This window comes from Oncorhynchus mykiss, chromosome 1 (assembly GCF_013265735.2).
Source record: "Oncorhynchus mykiss isolate Arlee chromosome 1, USDA_OmykA_1.1, whole genome shotgun sequence".
Lineage (NCBI taxonomy): Eukaryota > Metazoa > Chordata > Actinopteri > Salmoniformes > Salmonidae > Oncorhynchus > Oncorhynchus mykiss.
In genome coordinates this window covers 15,723,330-15,748,505 of record NC_048565.1, presented here as the reverse complement: position 1 = coordinate 15,748,505, position 25,176 = coordinate 15,723,330, and positions in this window count along the sequence as shown.

The following is a 25,176-nucleotide window of genomic DNA, read 5'->3' as shown; positions in this document are numbered from 1 at the left end:
GTCAGTAACTGTGCATTCTGATGAGTCATCGTGACCATTATCCTGCAGCATCTGACTGGAACAGAGCTCTTACTGCAGAGAGAGCGTTTCCAGGTAATGCTTTCATTAACACCTTCCAGCTAACCCTCCTCCCTAACAGCCAACTGAAAGATTGATAACCCACACACACATGTACAGTACACACACACACACACTTCCCGGAAGCTCAGAGCTGTTTGGAGAGGGAGAAGGGAGGGTTACGATGCCGGGATTTCATCAGGTTCTTCCCGGCAATCAAATACTGCATCACCAACACACAGTGATAGGATGGGCCCATCTTGTGGCTGGTCAATCCCTGTGACGAGTTTTGCAATGCACAGCCATACAGAGAGCAGCAATAGGATCAAAATGGGGAGGATGCCGAGATGTGAGGAGTGTTCTGGTTATTGATGTCACTTAGCAGTTACTAAAAAAACACTGTGGGTCCACTATTTGAGACTAAATAGGATGTTATTTATGTATTATATTAATCTAAAATAAAAGTGTTCATTGTTCATTCAGTATTGTTGTAATTGTCATTATTACAAATATATATATATATATATATATATATATATATATATATATATATATATATATATATATATATATATATATATATATATATATATATATATATATAGAGAGAGAGAGAAATCGGCCGATTAATGGGTATTGGCTTTTTTTGGTCCTCCAATAATCGGTATCGGCGTTGAAAAATCATAATCGGTCGAGTCAATGTGTCAATGTGCGGGGGCACCGGTGTCGAGGTAATTATGTACATGCAGGTAGTGTTATTAAAGTGGCTATGCATAGAAAATAACAGAGAGTAGCAGCAGCGTCGGGGGGACAGAGAGTGAGAGAGAGGACAGAAGGGGAGAAGGAGGACAGTGGGTGAGAGAGAGAGGAAAGAGGGTGAGAGATAGAGAGGACAGTGGACGAGAGTGAGAGGACAGCGGGCCGCCAACCAACAGGGCAGGAGAGCACTTCCTCTGTGTCATAGGGTCAGAGAGGACGAAGGGCAGAGAGGAAGAAGGCCAGAGAGGAAGAGGGCCAGAGTATAACGAAGAGAGGAGAAGGGATGGGGTGTGTATATGAGGTTTTTCCATCCCCACCCCTTTGATGTTTTTGAGTCCCATCACGGGCTACCATAGGTGCATTCAGAATGTGGAATGTTCTGCAGTAGAACCTACTGTGAATTGTTCCTAACATTTATACAACCTTAGTGTTGGGGACAGGTTATGTTGCCATAAAACAGTTACAATAAATCCTTTTCTATTATTCCTCCAGTAAAACGGACCTGCATAGTCAGGGGAAAGACATAAATTCCTATCATGACCAGAATTGCTACATTTCTTTCCTCAGCAAAAGCCACATGTTTTAAAGTCTGTTTCTTGGGATAGTGGAACACCCCACCAGAGCACCAGCTAAATGGGATGAGTGGTTTGTCTGGGCAATGGGAGGAAGGAAGGAGGATGTTAAAACAGGACGGAAGGTGTGTCACACTCATATCTACCCCTCGTTAGAATGTGTCTCGTCTCTTAGCGTGTGTCGTTGTCAGTGTGTTGTGACCAAGAGGCTTCTAGGCGCGTGTGTGCATATATATATATGATAAACACATAATCATCCTCCCTCCTTGGTTTCTCAAATGATTGCCTCGCCAGGTTTACCAACTACTTCTCTGATAGAGTTCAGTGTGTCAATCGGAGAGACTGTTGTCCGGTCCTCTGACAGTCTCTATGGGTGTGCCACAGGGTTCAATTCTCGGGCCGACTCTCTTTTCTGTATACATCAATGATGTTGCTCTTGCTGCTGGTGATTCTCTGATCCACCTCTACGCAGACGACACCATTCTGTATACTTCTGGCCCCTCCTTGGACACTGTGTTAACTAACCTCCAGACGAGCTTCAATGCCATACAACTCTCCTTCCGTGGCCTCCAACTGCTCTTAAATGCAAGTAAAACTAAATGCATAATATTCAATCGATCACTGCCCGCACCTGCCCGCCCGTCCAGCATCACTATCCTGGACGGCTCTGACTGTAAACTATCCTTCCAGACTCACATTAATCATCTCCAATCCAAAATTAAATCTAGAATCGGCTTCCTATATCGCAACAAAGCATCCTTCACTCATGCTGCCAAACATACCCTCGTAAAACTGACCTTCCACCGATCCTCAACTTCGGTGATGTCATCTATAAAATAGCCTCCGACACTCTACTCAACAAACTGGATGCAGTCTATCATAGTGCCATCCATTTTGTCACCAAAGCCCCATACACTACCCACAATTGCGACCTGTACGCTCTCATTGGTTGGCCCTTGCTTCATATTCGTCACCAAACCCACTGGCTACAGGTAATCTACAAGTCTCTGCTAGGTAAAGCCCCACCTTATCTCAGCTCCCTGTTCACCATAGCAGCACCCGCTCGTAGCACGCGCTCCAGCAGATATATCTCACTGGTCACCCCCAAAGCCAATTCCTCCTTTGGTCGTCTTTCCTTCCAGTTCTCTGCTGCCCATGACTGGAACGAATTGCAAAAATCTCTGAAGCTGGAGACTTACATCTCCCTCACTAGCTTTAAGCACCAGCTGTCAGAGCAGCTTACAGATCACTGCACCGTACATAGCCCATCTGTAAACAGCCCATCTATCTACCTACCTCATCCCCATACTGGTATTTATTTATTTATTTATTTTGCTCCTTTGCACCCCAGTATCTCTACCTGCACATTCATCTTCTGCCAATCTACCATTCCAGTGTTTAATTGCTATAATGTAATTACTTCGCCACCATGGCCTATTTATTTCCTTAACTTACCTCATTTGCACTCACTGTATATAGACTTTTTGTTTTCTTTTGTTCTACTGTATTATTGACTGTATGTTTTGTTTATTCCATGTGTAACTCTGTGTTCTTGTATGTGTCGAATTGCTACGCTTTATCTTGGCCAGGTCGCAGTTGCAAATGAGAACTTGTTCTCAACTAGCCTACCTGGTTAAATAAAGGTGAAATAAAAAAATATATAAAAAAATATACAGTATCAGTCGAAAGTTTGGACATACGTACTGATTCAAGGGTTTTTCTTTCTTTTTTAAATGTTCTACATTGTAGAATAATAGTGAAGACATTAAAATGATGAAATAACACATGGAATGATGGTGTAACAGCTAAACTGCTTTCTGACTGTACACTGTACTGCATGATTGTAGCGGGTTTACTAACGTGCTAGTTCTAATAGCTGTGTTGAACAACGTGACAACTATGTAGGCTGTGTGCAGTGGTTACAGATCATAATATGACGGTTTAGCAGACAGACAACTGTTTGCGTGTGATCAGGGGTTTATTCGTTCCATAGATTCTGTTGAAAAAAACAGTTTGCAATCGGAAGCAAACAGAACCAAACAGGGATTAACATACCTGAATTTACCAATAGAAATTTGCCAATAGAAAACTGTTGGACTAATGATTACACCCGAGGTCAGCTAGATGCAGGCAAGAGTGTGCAAGGCAGTATTAAATGTGTCACAGTCTGTCACCTTGATTACTAAAAATGATCTCGACCTGTGCACTATATTGTAACCTAACATTCATAAGCTAGGCTGTAGCAACCTCATGATGGGTACAGGGAAAATTAGAGCATCATGTAATAGCCTAAACCTATCGATAGGTTGGATGGAATATAAATGACAGTCATCCAATATGCTGTAATAGAAATAAGGCCATAACACATAATCATCCTCCCTCATCTTAAACGGAACAGACCGCCACTGGGTTGTGTGTGTGTGTGTGTGTGTGTGTGTGTGTGTGTGTGTGTGTGTGTGTGTGTGTGTGTGTGTGTGTGTCCACAGTTATCCGGCCAGGCAGCAGCAGCCGTACTGACGTGGGTCCAGGTCAAGGAGGAAATGGAACAACAGATAATGTACCATAATGATAATTTCTTCTGAGGACAAACAGCTCCCTGTTACTGTATCATTTAGGACCCAGTTGTTACAGGAAAATGTTGAATCACTCCAATAAAGATTGACCTTGTGCTCCATAAAAATGTATCAAAATATACTATTAGACGGGCTACAGTGTTATTGCTGTATGAGAGCCTCTGAGAGGGAGTGTTATGTTTGTGTGTCTTTTGTAGATGTTTGTTTATTGTTTGTCGTGATTGGTTTTACTGTGAGTAACCCCTGGATTATTCTAGCTTTGGCGTGTGCGTGTGTGTTTGTGCGTGTGTGTTGACAGAGTGGTCCGTAATGAGATGAATGGGTTTACCTGTGTTGAGTGGGAGGAGACATATAGAGGTTTCTCTTTAGTCACATGACCTGTTCCAGACAGACAAGGATAAAAGAAAAGTAGGGCAGAGGATTACACTGACTGTACTCTTCTACCCCAGGCTATTCACAGCCGGAGAATATGACCTAATCACACACATGTACATCAGAGCTGGAAGATTCCAGAAGAGCAGCTTACATCACTTACGCTAAATCCAATCCACACAAACAAACATTTACAGAAGCACAGAAAGTACACCTGCACAAGCGTGCAAACATCCAGTATAAAGCATTGTATGTGCCTGCCTGCCTGTCTAACTAATGGCTGAGCAGCAGCTGATTCATACCTTACATGAGAGAGAAAGACACAGAGAGACACAGAGAGACACAGAGAGACACAGCGAGACACAGAGAGACAGAGAGAGACAGAGAGAGAGAGAGAGCCACAGAGAGACACAGAGAGACACAGAGAGACACAGAGAGACACAGAGAGACACAGCGAGACACAGAGAGACAGAGAGAGACACAGCGAGACACAGAGAGACACAGAGAGACACAGAGAGACACAGAAAGACACAGCGAGACACAGAGAGACACAGAGAGACACAGCGAGACAGAGAGAGACAGAGAGACTATGCTGAGGTGCGGGGTCTATGGTCAGTCCGGGTACTATTTAATGAAGCTGCCAGTTGAGTCTGTTTCTCAAACTAGACACTAATGTACTTGTCCTCTTGCTCAGTTTTGCACCGGGGCCTCCCACTCCTCTTTCTATTCTGTTTAGAGCCAGTTTGTGCTGTTCTGTGAAGGGAGTAGTACACCACGTTGTACGAGATCTTCAGTTTCTTGGCAATTTCTCACGTGGAATAGCCTTCATTTCTCAGAACAAGAATAGACTGACGAGTTTCAGAAGAAAGCTCTTTGTTTCTGGCCATTTTGAGCCTGTAATCAAACCCACAAATGCTGATGCTCCAGATGCTCAACTGTTCTAACATAATTGCAAAATGATTTTCTAATGATCAATTAGCATTTTAAAATGATAAACTTGGATTAGCTAACACAACGTGCCATTGGAACACAGGAGTGATGGTTGCTGATAATGGGCCTCTGTAAGCTTATGTAGATACTCAATAGTAATTTACAACATTAACAATCTCTACACTGTATTTCTGATCAATTTAATGGACACATCTTTTGCTTTTCTTTCAAAAACAAGGACATTTCTAAGTGAACACAAACTTTTGAATGGTGGTGTATGTCAAATATTTGATGGCAAGTGCTTCTGATTGGCTGTGGGAGGGCAGCTTCAGGCACAAACACAGCGAAGTTAGGAAGTATTTTGATCAAACTGATGAAACCCATGTGCAATGAAAAACAACACAAAGAAATGTTCTCTGAGGGGGACAAGCAGCAGCAATTTTGCATCCCACCAGAAACTCCACCAGAAATGTAAACCGGACTAATAGCTCACAGTGTATCGAGCCTGGCACTGGGTCAATTTCGCCTTTTGACAGTAGAAGGAATTAGAAGCTGGTTTTTGAAGGCAGTTGCAGCTTAAAAGTGCAATTATTTATTCATGAGGATTTCCCCCAAAAAATTGTTGGGTAATTTCCAGATTTGTCACCAACCCAATTTTGTGAGCCGTGGACTATTCTTTCTGACCTCAGTTTCTCACCAAATCTTTCTGAATTTCAGCCCATTGCTTTGCATAGTAGTGCTTTCCTCTGTTGGCTTGTTTGGTAAAGGGGGACTTTTATTTACCATAACAGCTAGTAAGAATCCCAGGTGAAATATATATTTTTCCTTTCAAATGTAGAACTACATTTATTGTAATAGGGTTTTTCAAAAGGAAGTGCAGCCAAAACCTTGTAAATAAAGATTACAAATATATTTAATGAGGAGCTTCTTGGAGTCTCTCTTGCAGACTGAACACATAGGCTACTGCTACAGTGGTGTAATGTAGTGCTACAGGAGCGACACACCGTCACTTCTCAGAATGGTGCTCGTTTAATAAAGTTTAGATCAAAGCTTGCCTTTTCCAGGTGGGGCTCCCAGCTGGAGAGCCTGGTAAATAGCCTCTCCACCCCTGACCACACAGCCTGCTGTCCTCTCTCTCTCTCTCACAGGAGATGCTGTCCTCTCTCTCTTACAGGAGATGCTGTCCTCTCTCTCTTACAGGAGAGGCCGTCCTCTCTCTCTCACTCACTCAGGAGAGGCTGTCTTCTCTCTCACACAGGGCAGGAGAGCACTTCCTCTGTTTGAGAGGGTCAGAGAGGCAGAGAGCCAGAGAGGAAGAGGACCAGCGAGGACGAAGGCCAGTGTATAGCGAAGAGAAGAGAAGGGATGGGGTTGTTTTTGAGTCCCATCACGGGCTACCATAGGTGTATTCAGAATGTGGAATGTTCTAAATAGCATTCTGCAGTAGAACCTACTGTGAATTGTTCCTAACATTTATACAACCTTATTGTTGGGGACAAGTGAGTTGCAATATTTTCTTTGACATTAATCAATGTTCAGTGTTTATAGCAATGGAATGCATTAAATTGTATTCATTCAGCTGATTTTCTGGACCAGTCTCTGATAGTGTCACATAGCATGTGGGTTTTGAACAGTCTGCTGGTTATGCCAAGATTCATGCCAAGACAGAGGTGCTATGTCTGACGCTAGCCTGGAACTAAACTCTGTTGCCATGATACCACAGCCACAGGAACACAGAGGCAGTCATTTAAAAAAGGGGCACCTACATACAGTACAACGTTGGCTTAACCGCAGAACCTCCAACAAACATTTTTTGGGGAAAAACACACAATAAACCATTTGTCTGACAGAAATCTTTGCCACACATTGGGGCTCCCATGGTGGTGAAAGCTACAACAAACTCACTCACAGGGATTTCAGTGGTCTCCCAAAATGACCCCCCCCCCAAAAAAAAACTAGTTTACATTGAACTCTTCACAAGAGATAAGTACAGAAGCTGGTGGTATAACTCATGTTGAGCACAGTAAAACTGACCTGCATAGTCAGGGGAAAGCCATATATTCCTATCATGACCAGAAATGCTACACTTTTTCCTCAGCAAAAGCCTGGTTCTTGGAATAGTGGAACACCCCATCAGAGCACCAGCTAAATGGGATGAATGGTTTGTCTGGGCAATGGGAGGGAGGAAGGAGGCTGTTAAAACAGGACGGACGGGTGTGTCACACTCATATCGGCCCCTCGTTAGAGTGTGTCTCGTCTCTTAGCGCGTGTCATTGTCAGTCAACGCCCTGATGAGACTTCTGGCCGGCGACAGTGTGTGTTGTGACCCTGAGGCTTCTAGGCAGCGTGCCCAGTGTGTGTGTGTGTGTGTGTGTCCACAGTTATCCGGTCAGGCAGCAGCAGCCGTACTGACGTGGGTCCAGGTCAAGGAGGAAATGGAACAACAGATAATGTACCATAATGATAATTTCTTCTGAGGACAAACAGCTCCCTGTTACTGTATCATTTAGGACCCAGTTGTTACAGGAAAATGTTGAATCACTCCAATAAAGATTGACCTCGTGCTCCATAAAAATGTATCAAAATATACTATTAGACGGGCTACAGTGTTATTGCTGTATGAGAGCCTCTGAGAGGGGTGTTATGTTTGTGTGTACATGTTTGTTTAGAACAAGGAAGAACTAGAGAGTCTGGCATGTTCCAGAACCATGGTTCCCTCTCATTGAGTGATGAACAGCATGTGCTCAACAACAACTCAACTCGACTGACTAGGCCTTCTCACCAGTTACGTAAGTAATTTCATCAAAATGTGAGAACTACTGGATGTGTAACTGATTTAGCTAGTCGAGGTGCTGATTAATGGTTGACTAGTAGAATCAGGTGTGTTTAGAACAAGGATGGAACAAAAGTCTGCATACTGGGTTGCTATCCAAGAGGAGAGTGGGATACTCCTGCTGCAGCTTGTTGTTCCCCATTACAGAAAAGGGTTAGGGTTAGAAACACTGTTTTATATAGGGAAGGCCAAGAGACAACTCAAGGTCCACTTTAAAGCTTGGATCCTTAATGTGCATCTCCATCCATAGCCGCAGGAAGTAGGGGTCCTTTAGTATTAGGGTGGCGAGTCGCCTAAGGGTTAGAGCATTGGGCCAGTGACCAAAAGGTTGCTGGATCGACTCCCTGAGCTGACAAGGCAAAAACATGTCGTTCTGCCCCTGAGCAAGGCAGTTAACCCATTGTTCCCCAGTAGTATTGTAAATAAGAATTTATTATTGACTGATTTGCCTAGTTAAAAAAAGGTTAAATTAAAAAAGATATATACAGTTTATGTTGGAAGTGTATGTACACTTAGGATGGAGTCATTAAAACTCATTTTTCAACCCCTCCACAAATTTCTTGTTAACAAACTATAGTTTTGGCAAGTCAGTTAGGACATCTACTTTGTTCTACTTTGTTCATTTTTCCAACAATTGTTTACAGACATATTATTTCACTTATAAAGCATCACAATTCCAGTGGGTCAGAAGTTTACAAACACTAAGTTGACTGTGCCTTTAAACAGCTTGGAAGATTCCAGAAAATTATGTCATGGCTTTAGAAGCTTCTGATAGACTAATTGACATCATTTGAGTCAATTGGAGGTGTACCTGTAGATGTATTTCAAGGCCTACCTTCAAACTCTCTTTACTTGACATCATGGAAAAATCAAAAGAAATCAGCCAAGACCTCAGAAAAAAGTGGCGATCCTAACAGACCTAAGACAGGGAATTTTTACTAGGATTAAATGTCAGGAATTGTGAAAAACTGAGTTTAAATGTATTTTGCTAAGGTGTATATAAACTTCCAACTTCAACTGTATATTACTCCTGTATAAGTGGACAAAAATAGTCGCCAGCAGCGCGTGGAGAAAGAAATTAGCTCAGAAATTCTCAGCAACCCCACCCCAAAACATCTTCTTGACGCAGAGGGCAGCTCCTTTATCATCTGGCTACCGACTGCTGACACACAAAGCCTGCTCTCACAAGTGGAGAAACAATTATGGGTCCTTCATTTTTCTTTGTTGCACTGTTCTGATGCAGATGTGTCTCCCAGACTCCCACAATGCAAAGTCCTCCTATGCTATAGATTCCAAGACAAACACGTAGACCCAGACAGTGGCATCGTGCCCAAGCATTTATCCACTTGTGTGCTGAAACATTGACAATAGTTTATTTTACGCATAATTACCCAATCCATGTTCCAGACACATTGAGTTTAGTAGCTACACTCTTTGAGAATGTTCAAGGCCTGTGTATGTGGTATGTTTTCCAGTCTGTGTGATAGATAGTGAGCATCTGTACAGAAGCGGGATTAGGCACTTGTTGTTGTGACCTCCGATGGAACGCCCAGAGCCCAGCTTTGCCTGTGTGACGTGTCCTTGAAGCCTTCATATTGACTCAAACTCTACTTTCCCTAGGAACCGGCTGTGGACTGGAGCCAAGTTTTTAAGCTTTATGTAATGAACTTGAACTTGACAGGGTGGTAAACAAACATATATCTCAATCTGCTTCTGTACAGTCCGAGTGGTGGGAGGCTCGTATGGTATAGAAAGTAGGGCCAGTGCAAGAGCACTTACTGTAGACTTAAGCCTGGGTCCTGATGCTAAAACGATGATTGTAAGCACTTCATTCATTCCTCGTTCACAACTAGCTACCACATACAGCATGTGCAGGGGAAGGATACCGATTATGGTGATGATGATGATGGTGATGATAGTGATGATGATGATGGTGATGATAGTGATGATGATGGTAATGATAACGATGATGGTGATGTGATGATAATGATTATGGTGATGATGATGGTGGCGATGATGATGATGATGATGATAATGATGATGATGGTGATGTGATAATGATGATGATAATGATAATGATGATGATGATGATGATTATTATTATGGTGATGATGATGATGGTGATGTGATGATAATGATAATGATGATGATGATGAGGATGATGATGATGATGATGATGATGATGATGATAATGAGGGTTTTGATGACAGAAGTGTATGTGGGGAAGGATACTGATTAGGTCAATCCTGTTGTATCGTGCTTGTAGTGGTTATGAGTAATGAATTTGACCCTACTAGAGTTTCTGTACTAATGAAGCATTAAGACACAATATTCAACACTGAAGTATAGTAACAATACAACCCTGAAACGATATTGACGTTCTCTAATGTCCTACAGTTATTCATTGCAACACATGATAAAGTAAACAGAAATGTAAACCGACCACAAAGTTAACTGTCAATGATGCAAAACTGTTGTTAATGAGTCCCTCTCTCTTCTTGCATTTCCAATCATAGCCTCAACACACTTGTGATGTACGGGCAACTAAACCCCAATGCTTTAGTTCAGCATTTACAGTAAACAGGACTTCTGTGTGGATAGAGAGCATTTCCCTGGGCGGTGCTTGCGTTTACCACTTGCTATTTCTTTTGCACCATAAACCCAATTCCCAGGAGTCCAAACCTTGAGCTCTCGCTCAATCAGCCCGAACAGTACGTAGCCTAAGAGATAAAACACAGCAGCATGTCTACGTGGCGGGGGGAGGGGAGACCGTTAAGATGTGAGCTGAAACTATATGCAGAGGGGGGGAGACCGTTAAGATGTGAGCTGAAACTATATGCAGTAGCAGATTGTGCTCCATTTTGCATTTCCACACCTAGCTTTAATGATTGGCGTTGAACTGAGTGTAGGATCCCCTGATCCTAGATCTGTGCTTGACCTCTACTCTAACCTGTCTTCCATGAGCAAAGCCCATGTGCATAAGTGTGCATTACCTATAAACCAGTCCACACACGTGCACATACACACCTCTGAAAGAGCCTGAGTCACTGTATCCCCCTGAAGCTCACCGTCTAGCACCATCAACACACACACACTGGAGCTCTTCATCTTTATCATGGAGATGAAATGCTCCATTAACACAACAGGAGAAAATAAGCTACTGTAGGCTCGACCCTAATTTACCTGCTCTCTGTCATGGCCCAAGACAATACCTAAGGGTCAGATCGCCTTTCCTCCACTGAGGGGCCAAAATGTAAATCTGAGGGGCCAAAAATGTAAATATTGAATGTCTGGTACAATATCCAGAGATCTGACTATTGAATATCTGACACAGTATCCAGAGAACTGACTATTGAATATCTGACACAGTATCCAGAGATCTGACTATTGAATATCTGACACAGTATCCAGAGATCTGACTATTGAATATCTGACACAGTATCCAGAGAACTGACTACTGAATGTCTGGTACAGTATCCAGAGAACTGACTATTGAATGTCTGGTACAGTATCCAGAGAACTGACTACTGAATATCTGACACAGTATCCAGAGAACTGACTATTGAATATCTGACACAGTATCCAGAGAACTGACTACTGAATGTCTGGTACAGTATCCAGAGAACTGACTACTGAATGTCTGGTACAGTATCCAGAGAACTGACTACTGAATGTCTGGTACAGTATCCAGAGAACTGACTATTGAATATCTGACACAGTATCCAGAGAACTGACTACTGAATGTCTGGTACAGTATCCAGAGAACTGACTACTGAATGTCTGGTACAGTATCCAGAGAACTGACTACTGAATGTCTGGTACAGTATCCAGAGAACTGACTACTGAATGTCTGGTACAGTATCCAGAGAACTGACTACTGAATGTCTGGTACAGTATCCAGAGAACTGACTACTGAATGTCTGGTACAGTATCCAGAGAACTGACTACTGAATGTCTGGTACAGTATCCAGAGAACTGACTACTGAATGTCTGGTACAGTATCCAGAGAACTGACTACTGAATGTCTGGTACAGTATCCAGAGAACTGACTACTGAATGTCTGGTACAGTATCCAGAGAACTGACTACTGAATGTCTGGTACAGTATCCAGAGAACTGACTACTGAACGTCTGGTACGGTTTCCAGAGAACTGACAATTGAATGTGTGATGGAATAATACTATACTATTCATGTTTGGTATCTACAGTGCCTTGCGAAAGTATTCGGCCCCCTTGAACTTTGCGACCTTTTGCCACATTTCAGGCTTCAAACATAAAGATATAAAACTGTATTTTTTTGTGAAGAATCAACAACAAGTGGGACACAATCATGAAGTGGAACGACATTTATTGGATATTTCAAACTTTTTTAACAAATCAAAAACTGAAAAATTGGGCGTGCAAAATTATTCAGCCCCCTTAAGTTAATGCGGCGCCACCTTTTGCTGCGATTACAGCTGTAAGTCGCTTGGGGTATGTCTCTATCAGTTTTGCACATCGAGAGACTGAATTTTTTTCCCATTCCTCCTTGCAAAACAGCTCGAGCTCAGTGAGGTTGGATGGAGAGCATTTGTGAACAGCAGTTTTCAGTTCTTTCCACAGATTCTCGATTGGATTCAGGTCTGGACTTTGACTTGGCCATTCTAACACCTGGATATGTTTATTTTTGAACCATTCCATTGTAGATTTTGCTTTATGTTTTGGATGATTGTCTTGTTGGAAGACAAATCTCCGTCCCAGTCTCAGGTCTTTTGCAGACTCCATCAAGTTTTCTTCCAGAATGGTCCTGTATTTGGCTCCATCCATCTTCCCATCAATTTGAACCATCTTCCCTGTCCCTGCTGAAGAAAAGCAGGCCCAAACCATGATGCTGCCACCACCATGTTTGACAGTGGGGATGGTGTGTTCAGCTGTGTTGCTTTTACGCCAAACATAACGTTTTGCATTGTTGCCAAAAAGTTCAATTTTGGTTTCATCTGACCAGAGCACCTTCTTCCACGTTTGGTGTGTCTCCCAGGTGGCTTGTGGCAAACTTTAAACAACACTTTTTATGGATATCTTTAAGAAATGGCTTTCTTCTTGCCACTCTTCCATAAAGGCCAGATTTGTGAAATATACGACTGATTGTTGTCCTATGGACAGAGTCTCCCACCTCAGCTGTAGATCTCTGCAGTTCATCTAGAGCAGGGGTGTCAAAGTCAAATGGACGGAGGGCCAAATAAAAAAATCAGCTACAAGACGAGGGCCGGACTGTTCGAATGTTCATTGAAAAAAATTTAAATGACGCATATAGTCTAGTGAACCTAATTGAACCTACTGAAAACCTAACAAATATATTACAATATGATCAGATAAATAAAGCAATATTTTCTTATGGCTCTGTCAGTAATCTTTAATTTTCAACAGACACAAAAGACAAATTTCCTTTATATAAATATCCCCATAACATGAACATTAAATGAAAGAAACCGGTATTCAAGGCACCATCAGTAGACTATATTTTCTATTTTAGCAAAAGTGGGCTAAATTTACTTCAAAGAAAAAACAATAATAGCAATTTTCTATCATCCACTCAACTGAAATATTTTTAAAATATAATTGGATTGAAATACAAAAAAATAAAGTGCAAAAATCTATTAATCAAAAACAACACTTTGTTTAAGGAGAAGTAACATGCAGTGAAAACAAATATTAAATTTTAACTTTTAAACTTGAACTGAGTAAAAACTCTAAATATGTGATTGCACAGTAATGTTCACTTGTTTGAGGTTGAGGGTGATACTTGGTGGTGTCCCATCTTTTCCACAAGTTCATCAATGTTCGGGGTAAGGCTCTGAGCTGAAGAAATCCTCAGAATTGAGTGGAGGTGTTCAGCAGTAAGTCGACTTCTGTGTGATGTTTTGTTCAGGTTCATCAAAGAAAACAGTTGTTCACACAGGTATGTGCTGCCAAACATAGACAACGTTTGAGCAGCCTGGATGCGCAGCTGGGGCATTGTGCCGGGGAGGAAACGGGCGAACTCCGCAGCACCCACTGCCGCATATTTTGCCCTCAGTGCATCATTGCATTGGAGGTCAATCAACTCCATTTGGAGGTTTGGTGGTGAGCTTTCCACGTCAACAGCAAATGGGTTACCGAGCAGTTCCAACCTGCTTTTTTGTGCTTCAAAGTCAGCAAATCGGCGTCGAAAGTCAGCGGCAAGCATACCTATTTTATCAGCCAACTGTGTGCTCGGGAACGCACTGGTAGAGAGCTTCTCTTTCATGGTCTGGCAGCTGGGAAAGTGGCTCAAATTTTCTTTACGCATCTGCGTCTCCCACAGAGTCAGTTTGGTTTTAAATGCCTTCACTGTACTGTACATATCAGAGATGACACGATCCCGACCCTGCAGCTGCAAGTTTATTGCATTCAGATGACTCGTAATGTCACACAGAAAAGCCATTTCACACAGAAACATTTCGTCTCGGAGTTGTGTTGTGTCTTTCCCTTTGCTGTCCAAGAACAGACAAATCTCCTCACGAAGCTCGAAACATCTTTGAAGCACCTTTCCCTGGCTTAGCCATCGCACCTCTGTGTGATAAGGCAAATCACCATGCTCCGTTTCTAACTCCGTCAGAAATGCCTTGAACTGGCGGTGATTCAAACCTTTGGCTCTGATAAAGTTAACTGTGCGCGTGATGATGCTCATTACATGCTCCATTTTCAAGGCTTTACCGCACAACGCTTCCTGGTGTATGATACAATGATAAGCTGTCAGCTCACCTGTCGCGTTTTCCTCTTGCATCTTTTCCCGTATCTTCGCCACCAGTCCGCTCCTGTGTCCACACATCGCAGGTGCTCCGTCGGTTGTCAAACCCACGAGTTTTTCCCAAGGCAGCTCCATCTCATTTACACATCTTGACACCTCTTCATACAAATCATGCCCCGTAGTTGTGCCATGCATAGGACGTAAAGCCAAAAACTCCTCTGTCACGCTTAGGTTGGAGTCCACTCCGCGGATGAAAATTGACAACTGGGCAATGTCAGAAATGTCGGTGCTCTCATCCACAGCCAAGGAATATGCAATAAAATCTTTTCCCTTTTTCACAAGCTGCTCTTTTAGATTGATGGACAACTGGTCTACTCTCTCGGCAATGGTGTTTCTGCTCAGACTCACATTTAAAAAGAGTTGCCTTTTTTCTGGGCAAACTTCGTCACAAACTTTAATCATGCAGTTTTTGATGAAATCCCCCTCCGTAAATGGCCGGGCTGATTTAGCGATCTCTTCTGCCAAAATAAAACTGGCCTTGACAGCAGCCTGGCCTTGTTCCATGTCCATATTCTTGTTTTTGTCCGCGTGTTTCGTTTCATAATGTCGTCTCAGATTATACTCTTTCAGTACCGCCACACTTTCTCCACACAGAAGACACACAGGTTTTCCAGCTACCTTCGTGAACATATACTCCGACTCCCACCTTGTTTGAAACCCCCGGTTCTCAGTATCCACCTTCCGTTTTGCCATTTTTGATGGGTATCTGAAAGTTAATTTTACTGTGATGCTGACGACTGCTGTGCCAATAAATATTGAAATGAAGCAGCCTACTGCTCGGTGCGTCACCTTTGCATTGTGGGAAATGTAGTATTGGTGCGTGTAAAAGATCTGCGGGCTGCCGGCTTGCTGCGGGCCGGTTCTAATAATAAATCAAGATCATCCCAGGGGCCGTAAAAAACCTTCTTGCGGGCCAGATGTGGCCCGCGGGCCTTGACTCTGACGTATGTGATCTAGAGTGATCATGGGCCTCTTGGCTGCATCTCTGATCAGTCTTCTCCTTGTATGAGCTGAAAGTTTAGAGGGACGGCCAGGTCTTGGTAGATTTGCAGTGGTCTGATACTCCTTCCATTTCAATATTATCGCTTGCACAGTGCTCCTTGGGATGTTTAAAGCTTGGGAAATCTTTTTGTATCCAAATCCGGCTTTAAACTTCTTCACAACAGTATCTCGGACCTGCCTGGTGTGTTCCTTGTTCTTCATGATGCTCTCTGCGCTTTTGACGGACCTCTGAGACTATCACAGTGCAGGTGCATTTATACGGAGACTTGATTACACACAGGTGGATTGTATTTATCATCATTAGTCATTTAGGTCAACATTGGATCATTCAGAGATCCTCACTGAACTTCTGGAGAGAGTTTGCTGCACTGAAAGTAAAGGGGCTGAATAATTTTGCACGCCCAATTTTTCAGTTTTTGATTTGTTAAAAAAGTTTGAAATATCCAATAAATGTTGTTCCACTTCATGATTGTGTCCCACTTGTTGTTGATTCTTCACAAAAAAATACAGTTTTATATCTTTATGTTTGAAGCCTGAAATGTGGCAAAAGGTCGCAAAGTTCAAGGGGGCCGAATACTTTCGCAAGGCACTGTATGTGTAACTTCTTCCCTGAAGGGGACTCTGATGTAATATATCTAGATGTATGATCTCTGTGGTTCCTTGTAGTTGTTCAGAGAGAATTCTGATGACACTGTACGCAATGGTCCTACACAGCCCACACCCTCAGGCCATCCCACATAGAAATGACCCCCTTCCTAGAGGATGATGGCTGGTTTGATATGATTGGATATATTAGTTTTACTACCTTTGGTTTGGTCTGTGGATTGGTCAACAATTAATTTTGAATACAAACAATTCAGATCTGGTATAAATGGAATGAAGGTCTATTGTTCTCTCTCTTATCCTGTATCCTGTCCATCAGAGAACGGTGGTATGATATGTTCTCATTTCCTAGGCTTCTAGGCCTCCAGACTATTAGGCATCTATTTGTAAGTTAACCCCAGGCCTGGGAAACTCCAGGTCTTGGGAGCCTGATTGGTGTCACACTTTTTCCCCAGCCCCAGCTAACACACCTGACTCCAATAATCAACTGATCATGATCTTCAGTTAAACATGCAATTAGTTTAAATCAAGTGTGTTTGCTAGGGATGGTGGGAAAAGTGACACCAATCAGGCCCCCGAGGACTGGAATTGCCAAGGCATGTGGCTAGGATCGACCCTGAGTGTACAAAACATTAGGAACACCTTTCTAATATTATGTTGCACCCCTTTTTCCCTCAGCACAACCCCAGTTCGTTGGTGCAGGAAAGGTAGTGACGTGTTGAAAGCACCAAACTGTCAGTTTAAACAGCTAACACACAGCTCTGACAACCCATACTTACCCTACAAGACATGCCACCAGGGGTCTCTTCACTGTCCACAACTCTGGGAAATGCACAGTACCACATAGAGCAATTCTACGTCAGGTAACTCAAGTGAGCAGTAAAATCAGATTTAAAAAACAGTTAAAACAACCCGTCATGGCACAACGCAGACTGTGAAGAGAAACACACACATATGCACACATACTTTAACACACACACTCTACACACAAAATAAAGATCTCAAGTGTGTGTGAGTTAGGCAATTACCCCTCTTTTCCTGAACCCACTGGACCTTTGTTGCCCACCTGTACCATGATACCATGTGTTGTGGGATGGGTCAGCTGTACAGTACATGGAAGCCTTTGCGCAACAGCCCTGGGCCTGAGATGGGCGTTAGCTGGTTAGCAACTTAGCATTTGGTGCGGGGCGCTAACTCAGAGATATCCGTCCGGATGTCCGTGTTGTTTTGAAGGAGCTCTGAACACAAGTGTGTCTTCTGTAGTGGCGACAGGGTGAGATCCAATGGGGTATTTTATTTATTTTATTTTATTTAACTAGGCAAGTCAGTTAATAAGAACAAATTCTTATTTATAATGACTGCCTACCCCGGCTAAACCCTAACCAGGACAACGCTGTGTGCCGCCCTATGGGACTCCCAATCACGGCCGGTTGTGGTATATCCTGGAATCACTGATATGCAATGCCTTAGACCGCTGCGGCATTAGGGATCTAATTAACATAAAACAAGCCCCACTTAGTCTCTGTCCTAAAGGGAAGCTCACTGATTCTGCAGTTGTATCGCGCAAGAATTTTGTTCACTTATATAGACAACTCAAGAGCAATGGTACATGTTCCGTCAGCAACTTGCCACCTGACAGAGCTAGTTTTCACCAACTGAGGGATTGCGCGCTTACCTGAGGAGCAGATCTCAAGACAGGGGTTAGTCTGACTTTGTACGGCAGGTAGCCTAGCATTTAAGAGTGTTGGGCCAGTAACCTAAAGGCCACTGGTTTGAATCCCAGGCAGACTAGGTGAATAATTTGTTGATGCTCTGGATAAGAGCATCTACTGAAATAACATTTTATTTGTCACATGCGCTGAATACAACGTGAAATGCTTACTTACGAGCCCTTTCCCAACAATTCAGAATTCAAATTAGCAAAAAAATAGGAGAGAGTAACACAATAAATGACCATAACAAGGCTATATACAAGAAGTAGCAGTACAAAGTCAATGTGCAGGGTTTCAATGTAGTTGAGGTAATATGAATGATACTTGTTAGTACCATTCTGTACTAATACAGTACAGGTCTAGCTGGGCAAGTATCACAACATAATGACAAGTATTATAAGGTAAGTACCACAAATCCAAACATCCAACAGCACAGTAATGTGATTGGAAATGTGAAAATATTTCCACCAGGTGGCGCCTAATCACTACAATACAGTATTCTGGCTAGTCAAGGTAATCGTGACAGTGTGATGGCTCCAACCTGTTATGACATACAACCAAAACTAAACCACGATATCTACATAGTGTTATTCTTATTCTAAGTTATTTTGCTCTGATATAGGTTAGATGGCATGGCAATCTAACATGTTGGATCCTGGTGCTAGATCAAACAGTATTGAGAAGCATGTGAACAGTCATGGGACTCCTAACCTGAAACAAGCATCTCTGCTTATTGGTATGCAATTGCTCCCTTCCTAATATCTTTAATCCAATTTAAAGTATGCTTCTATACAACCAAATCAAATCCAATTGATTTATATAGCCCTTCTTACATCAGCTGATATATCAAAGTGCTGTACAGAAACCCAGCCTAAAACCCCAAACAGCAAGTAATGCAGGTGTAGAAGCAACCACATATTTAAAGTATGATTGAAGAATAGGTGACGTATCAAATACAAACCTAAGAAGTTGGACCATAGAAAAATGCTGCCGTAAAGTAAGTTGCTGTTTAGTGTTGAGGAATTGAACCTGCATTGATAGAGCTAACAAGCAGCCAATCTGGCATGTCATTAGAACATATCAGCCTATTTTACAGTATTATGGTCCCGCATACAACACTAAGATAGCCTAGCTTAGCTCCCATGCATTTAACATGGCCCACAAGTAGCTATAAAAGCTGCAGATGTAATTACAGCCACTCTGTCTTAAGCAAAGTGATTGATACTAACAATTAGTGCTCCGAGCAAGTCCTGGTAGAATTTTGGAGAGAAACAGTGACCTCATCAACAAGCCTGATGGAAAAACAAAGCCGAACAGAAAAGTATGCCTGCCCTGTCGATTCTTTGAAGCCAGAGAGATTCAATGATCAAGCTACAGTAGTCCCTTGCCAGTTGTCTATCCCCACATAAAAAAACTGCAATGCACACACTTAAGCAGGACTCGGTTAGCAGCAGGAGCACATCTGGAACTTTGCTATTTTTTTCTGTGATTTCCGCCCAATGGCTATAAATGCAAGAAATCCAACCTTACTAGGCAGAGTTCCTCTGTCCAGTGTCTGTGTTCTTTTGCCCATCTTAATATTTTATTTTTATTGGCCAGTCTGAGATATGGCTTTTTCTTTGCAACTCTGCCTAGAAGGCCAGGATCCCAGTGTAGCCTCTTCACTGTTGACGTTGAAACTGGTGTTTTGCGGGTACTATTCAATGAAGCTGCCAGTTGAAGACTTGTGAGGCATCTGTTTCTCAAACTAGACATGAATGTACTTGTCCTCTTGCTCAGTTGTGCACCAGGGCCTCCCACTCCTCTTTCTATTCTGGTTAGAGACAGTTTTGCTCTGTTCTGTGAAGGGAGTAGTACACAGCGTTTGTACGAGATCTTCAGTTTCTTGGCAACTTCTTGCATGGAATAGCCTTCATTTCTCAGAACAAGAATAGACTGACCAGTTTCAGAAGAAAGTTCAATGTTTCTGGCCATTTTGAGCCTGTAATCGAACCCACAAATGCTGATGCTCCAGATGCTCAACTAGTCTAAAGAAGGCCAGTTTTATTACTTCTTTCATCAGAACAACAGTTTTCAGCTGTGCTAACATAATTGCAAAAGTGTTTTCTAATGATCAATTAGCCTTTTAAAATGATTAACTTGGATTAGCTAACACAACATGCCATTGGAACACAGGAGTGATGGTTGCTGATAATGGGCCTCTGTATGCCTATGTAGATACTCCATTAAAAATCAGCTGTTTCCAGCTATAATAGACATTTACAACATTAACAATGTCTACACTGTATTTCTGATCAATTTGATGTTAATTTAATGGACAAAAAATGTGATTTTCTTTCAAAAACAAGGACATTTCTAAGTGACCCCAAACTTTTGAACCGTAGTGTATATTATTTAAAAAAATAAAGATTTCAAGGGCAAACGTTGGAACACTCTACCACACTTGTTGGCGCAGGTAGGCCCACTACACCCCGGACTGGCTTCATCTTCCAAAGCCCCCACCATTTCTCCTTTACCCAAATCCAGATGGCTGATGTTCTGAAAGAGCTGCAAAATCTGGACCCCTACAAATCAGCCGGGCTAGACAATCTGGACCATCTCTTTCTAAAATTATCTGCCGAAATTGTTGCAACCCTTATTGCTAGCATGTTCAACCTCTCTTTCATATCGTCTGAGATTCCCAAAGATTGGAAAGCGGGCTCGGTCATCCCCCTCTTCAACAGTCTCTATGGGTGTGCCACAGGGTTCAATTCTCGGACCGACTCTCTTTTCTGTATACATCAATGATGTTGCTCTTGCTGCTGGTGATTCTCTGATCCACCTCTACGCAGACGACACCATTCTGTATACTTCTGGCCCCTCCTTGGACACTGTGTTAACTAACCTCCAGACGAGCTTCAATGCCATACAACTCTCCTTCCGTGGCCTCCAACTGCTCTTGAACGCAAGTAAAACTAAATGCATGCTATTCAATCGATCACCGCCCGCACCTGCCCACCCGTCCAGCATCACTATTCTGGACGGCTCTGACTTAGAATACGTGGACAACTACAAATAGCTGGGTGTCTGGATAGACTGTAAACTATCCTTCCAGACTCACATTAAGCATCTCCAATCCAGGTTGAGAGAAAATGTTTAGGTGACAGACAGTGACACATTCAATATCGCCTTGCACACTTGCCTGCATCAAGCTGATCTAGAGTGGAATCATGTGTCCAACAGTTGCAAACAATAGTTTCTATTGGACACATTCAGGTATGTTTGCTTAAGTTTAAGAAACGTTTTCCAACAGATTCAGCAGAATGAATACACCCCTGATCACATGTACACACAGTACACTTTCATTGCGGCATCACTACTCTGGATGGTTTTGACTTAGAATATGTGGACAACTACAAATACCTAGGTGTCTGGTTAGACTGTAAACTCTGCTTCCAGACTCACATTAAGCATCTCCAATCCAAAATTAAATCCAGAATCGGCTTCCTATTTTGCAACAAAGCATCCTTCACTCATGCTGCCAAACATACCTTCGTAAAACTGACTATCCTACCGATCCTTGACTTCGGCGATGTCATTTACAAAATAGCCTCCAACACTCTACTCAGCAAACGAGATGTAGTCTATCACAGTGCCTTCCATTTTGTCACCAAGGCTCCATATACTACCCACCACTGCGACCTGTGTGCTCTCGTTGGCTGGCCCTCGCTACATATTCGTTGCCAGACCCACTGGCTCCAGGTCATCTCTAAGTCTTTGCTAGGTAAAGCCCCGCCTTATCTCAGCTCGCTGGTCACCATAGCAACACCCACCCGTAGCACACGCTCCAGCAGGTATGTTTCACTGGTCATCCCCAAAGCCAACACTTCCTTTGGCCGCCTTTCCTTCCAGTTCTCTGCTGCCAATGACTGGAACGAATTGCAAAAATCACTGAAACTGGAGACTTATCTCCCTCTCTAACTTTAAGCATCAGCTGTCAGATCACTGTACCTGTACACAGCCAATATGTAAATAGCACACCCAACTACCTCATCCCCATATTATTATTTATCTTCTTGCTCTTTTGCACCCCAGTATCTCTACTTGCACATCATCATGTGCTCATCTATCACTCCATTGTTAATGCTAAATTGTAATTATTTTGCCTCTATGGCCTATTTATTGCCTTACCTCCCTAATCTTCTACATAGATTTGTACATAGATTTTTCTATTGTGTTATTTACTGTACGTTTGTTTATGTGTAACTCTGTGTTGTTGTTTTTGTCGCACTGCTTTGCTTTATCTTGGCTAGGTTGCAGTTGTAAATGAGAACTTCTCAACTGGCCTACCTGGTTAAATAAAGGTGAAATAAAAAATCTATGCACTCTCCTCCTCTCACCCTTTCCCTTCGCTTCAATACACAACACATCAGCTGTAAGTGACCAGGCAAAAACATTTTTAGAGCCAAACCATAACAGAACAACTACACACACTCTACATCGTTGTCACCATATTAGCTAAAGGAACATCATCATCAAGGTAGTTTATAGAACGAATACGTTAGTAAACCCGCTACAATTATGCGGTAACGTTGCCGTGCACAGTCAGTAAGCAGTTTAGTAGTTACACCAGCGGACAATACATTTGTAAAACCAAAAACTTACCTTGAATTGGAAGAGTTCCAGTGTTGTGTTGGATACTCATAGCTAGCTAGCTAGCTAGCTGCATTTGATAGCTAAGTAAATGAAATTGGAAAAAAAAAGAAATATCTCGCTTTCTCTCTCTCGCTCTCTTGCTTCTCCTTCATTTTTTAAGAAATTAATTTGTTAAAAACTGTTCAACTATTGTCTTTCTCTTTGAGTCAACTACTCATCACACTTTATGCACTACCGTGCTAGCTAGCTGTAGCTTATGCTTTCAGTTCTAGATTAAATCTCTGCTCCTTTGATTGGGGGGACAACATTTCAGTGCATGCTGCAAGAGCTGTGATAGGTTGGAGGACGTCCTCTGGAAGTTGTCATAATTACTGTGTAAGTCTATGGAAGGGGGTGACAACAAAGAGCTGCCTAGGTTTTGTATTGAAGTCAATGTACCCAGAGGAGGATGGAAGTTAGCTGTCCTTCAACTGACTCAAATCGAGAATCGGCTTTCTATTTCGCAACAAAGCCTCCTTCACTCACGCCGCCAAACTTACCCTAGTAAAATTGACTATCCTACCGATCCTCGACTTCGGCAATGCCATCTACAAAATAGCTTCCAATACTCTACTCGGTTGAAAAGTATGCATTTGGTTTTACTAGCGTTTAAGAGCAGTTGGAGGCCATGGAAGGAGTGTTGTATGGCATTGAAGCTTGTTGGAGGTTGGTTAACACAGTGTCCAAAAAAGGGCCAGATGTATAAGATTGGTGCCGTCTGCGTAGAGGTGGATCAGGTGGAAGAGCGACATCATTGATATATACAGAGAAAAGAGTCGGCCCGAGGATTGAATCCTGTGGAACCCCCATAGAGACTGCCAGAGGTCCGGACAACAGGTTATCCGATTTGACACACTGAACTCTGTCTGCGAAGTAGTTGGTGAACCAGGCAAGGCAGTCATTTGAGAAACCAAGGCTATTGAGTCTGCCAATAAGAATACTGTGATTAACAGAGTCAAAAGCCTTGGCCAGGTCGATGAAGACGGCTGCACAGTACTGTCTTTTATCGATGGCGGTTATGATATCCTTTAGTACCTTGAGCGTGGCTGAGGTGCACTCTTGACCAGCTCAGAAACTGGATTGCACAGTGGAGAAGGTACGGTGGGATTCAAAATGGTCAGTGATCTGTTTATGAACTTGGCTTTCGAAGACTTTAGAGAGGCAGGGCAGGATGGATATAGGTCTATAACAGTTTGGGTCTAGGGTGTCACCCCCTTTGAAGATGGGAATGACTGTGGCAGCTTTCCAATCTTTAGGGATCTCGGACGAGAGGTTGAACAGACTGGTAATAGGGGTTGCAACAATGGCGGTGGATAGTTTTATAAATAGAGGGTCCAGATTGGTGGTGACTGTGTTACCTAGCCTCAGAGCAGTGGGCAGCTGGGAGGAGGTGCTCTTGTTCTCCATGGACTTTACAGTGTCTCAAAACATTTTGGAATTAAAGCTACAGGATGCAAATTTCTGTTTGAAAAAGCTAGCCTTTGCTTTCCTGACTTGACTGCGTGTATTGGTTCCTTACTTCCCTGAACAGTTGCATATCGCAGGGACTATTCGATGCTATTGCAGTCCACCACAGGATGTTTTTGTGCTGGTCAAGGGCAGTCGGGTCTGGAGTGAACCAAGGGCTTATATCTGTTCTTAGTTCTATATTTTTTTTTGAAAGGGGCATACTTATTTAAGATGGTGAGGAAATTACTTTTAAAGAACGACCAGGCATCTTCGACTGATGGGATGAGGTCAATATCCTTCCAGGATACCCGGGCCAGGTTTATTAGAAAGGCCTGCCCTCAGAAATGTTTTAGGGAGCATTTGAGGGTGATGAGGGGTGGTCGTTTGACCGCGGACCCATAGCGGATGCAGGCAATGAGGCAGTGATCGCTGAGATCCTGATTGAAAACAGCAGAGGTGTATTTGGAGGGCAAGTTGGTCTAGCTTAGCTTGTAGGACTGCCGGGGTGTTAAGCATATCCCAGTTTAGGTAATCTAACAGAATTAACTCTGAAGATAAATGAGGGTCAATCAATTTACTTAAACCACACCAGGGGATTACTTTTGAGGCCTGGGGATTTTTTGTTTCAAGAAACTTAGTAGTTGCCCTTTATTTCAGTAAACATGCCCTGCAGTGTTGTTTGGTTAGCAGTTTTTATGTAGATGTAAGGGCATGTGATGTAAGGGCATGTGATGAGTTTGCAAATCAAATGCCCACTTGTGATGTCACTGGACAGCTAAAAAATAGTAAGTTAACTTTTATTTATTGTAATTTAAATGAGCTTGTAGTAGCTA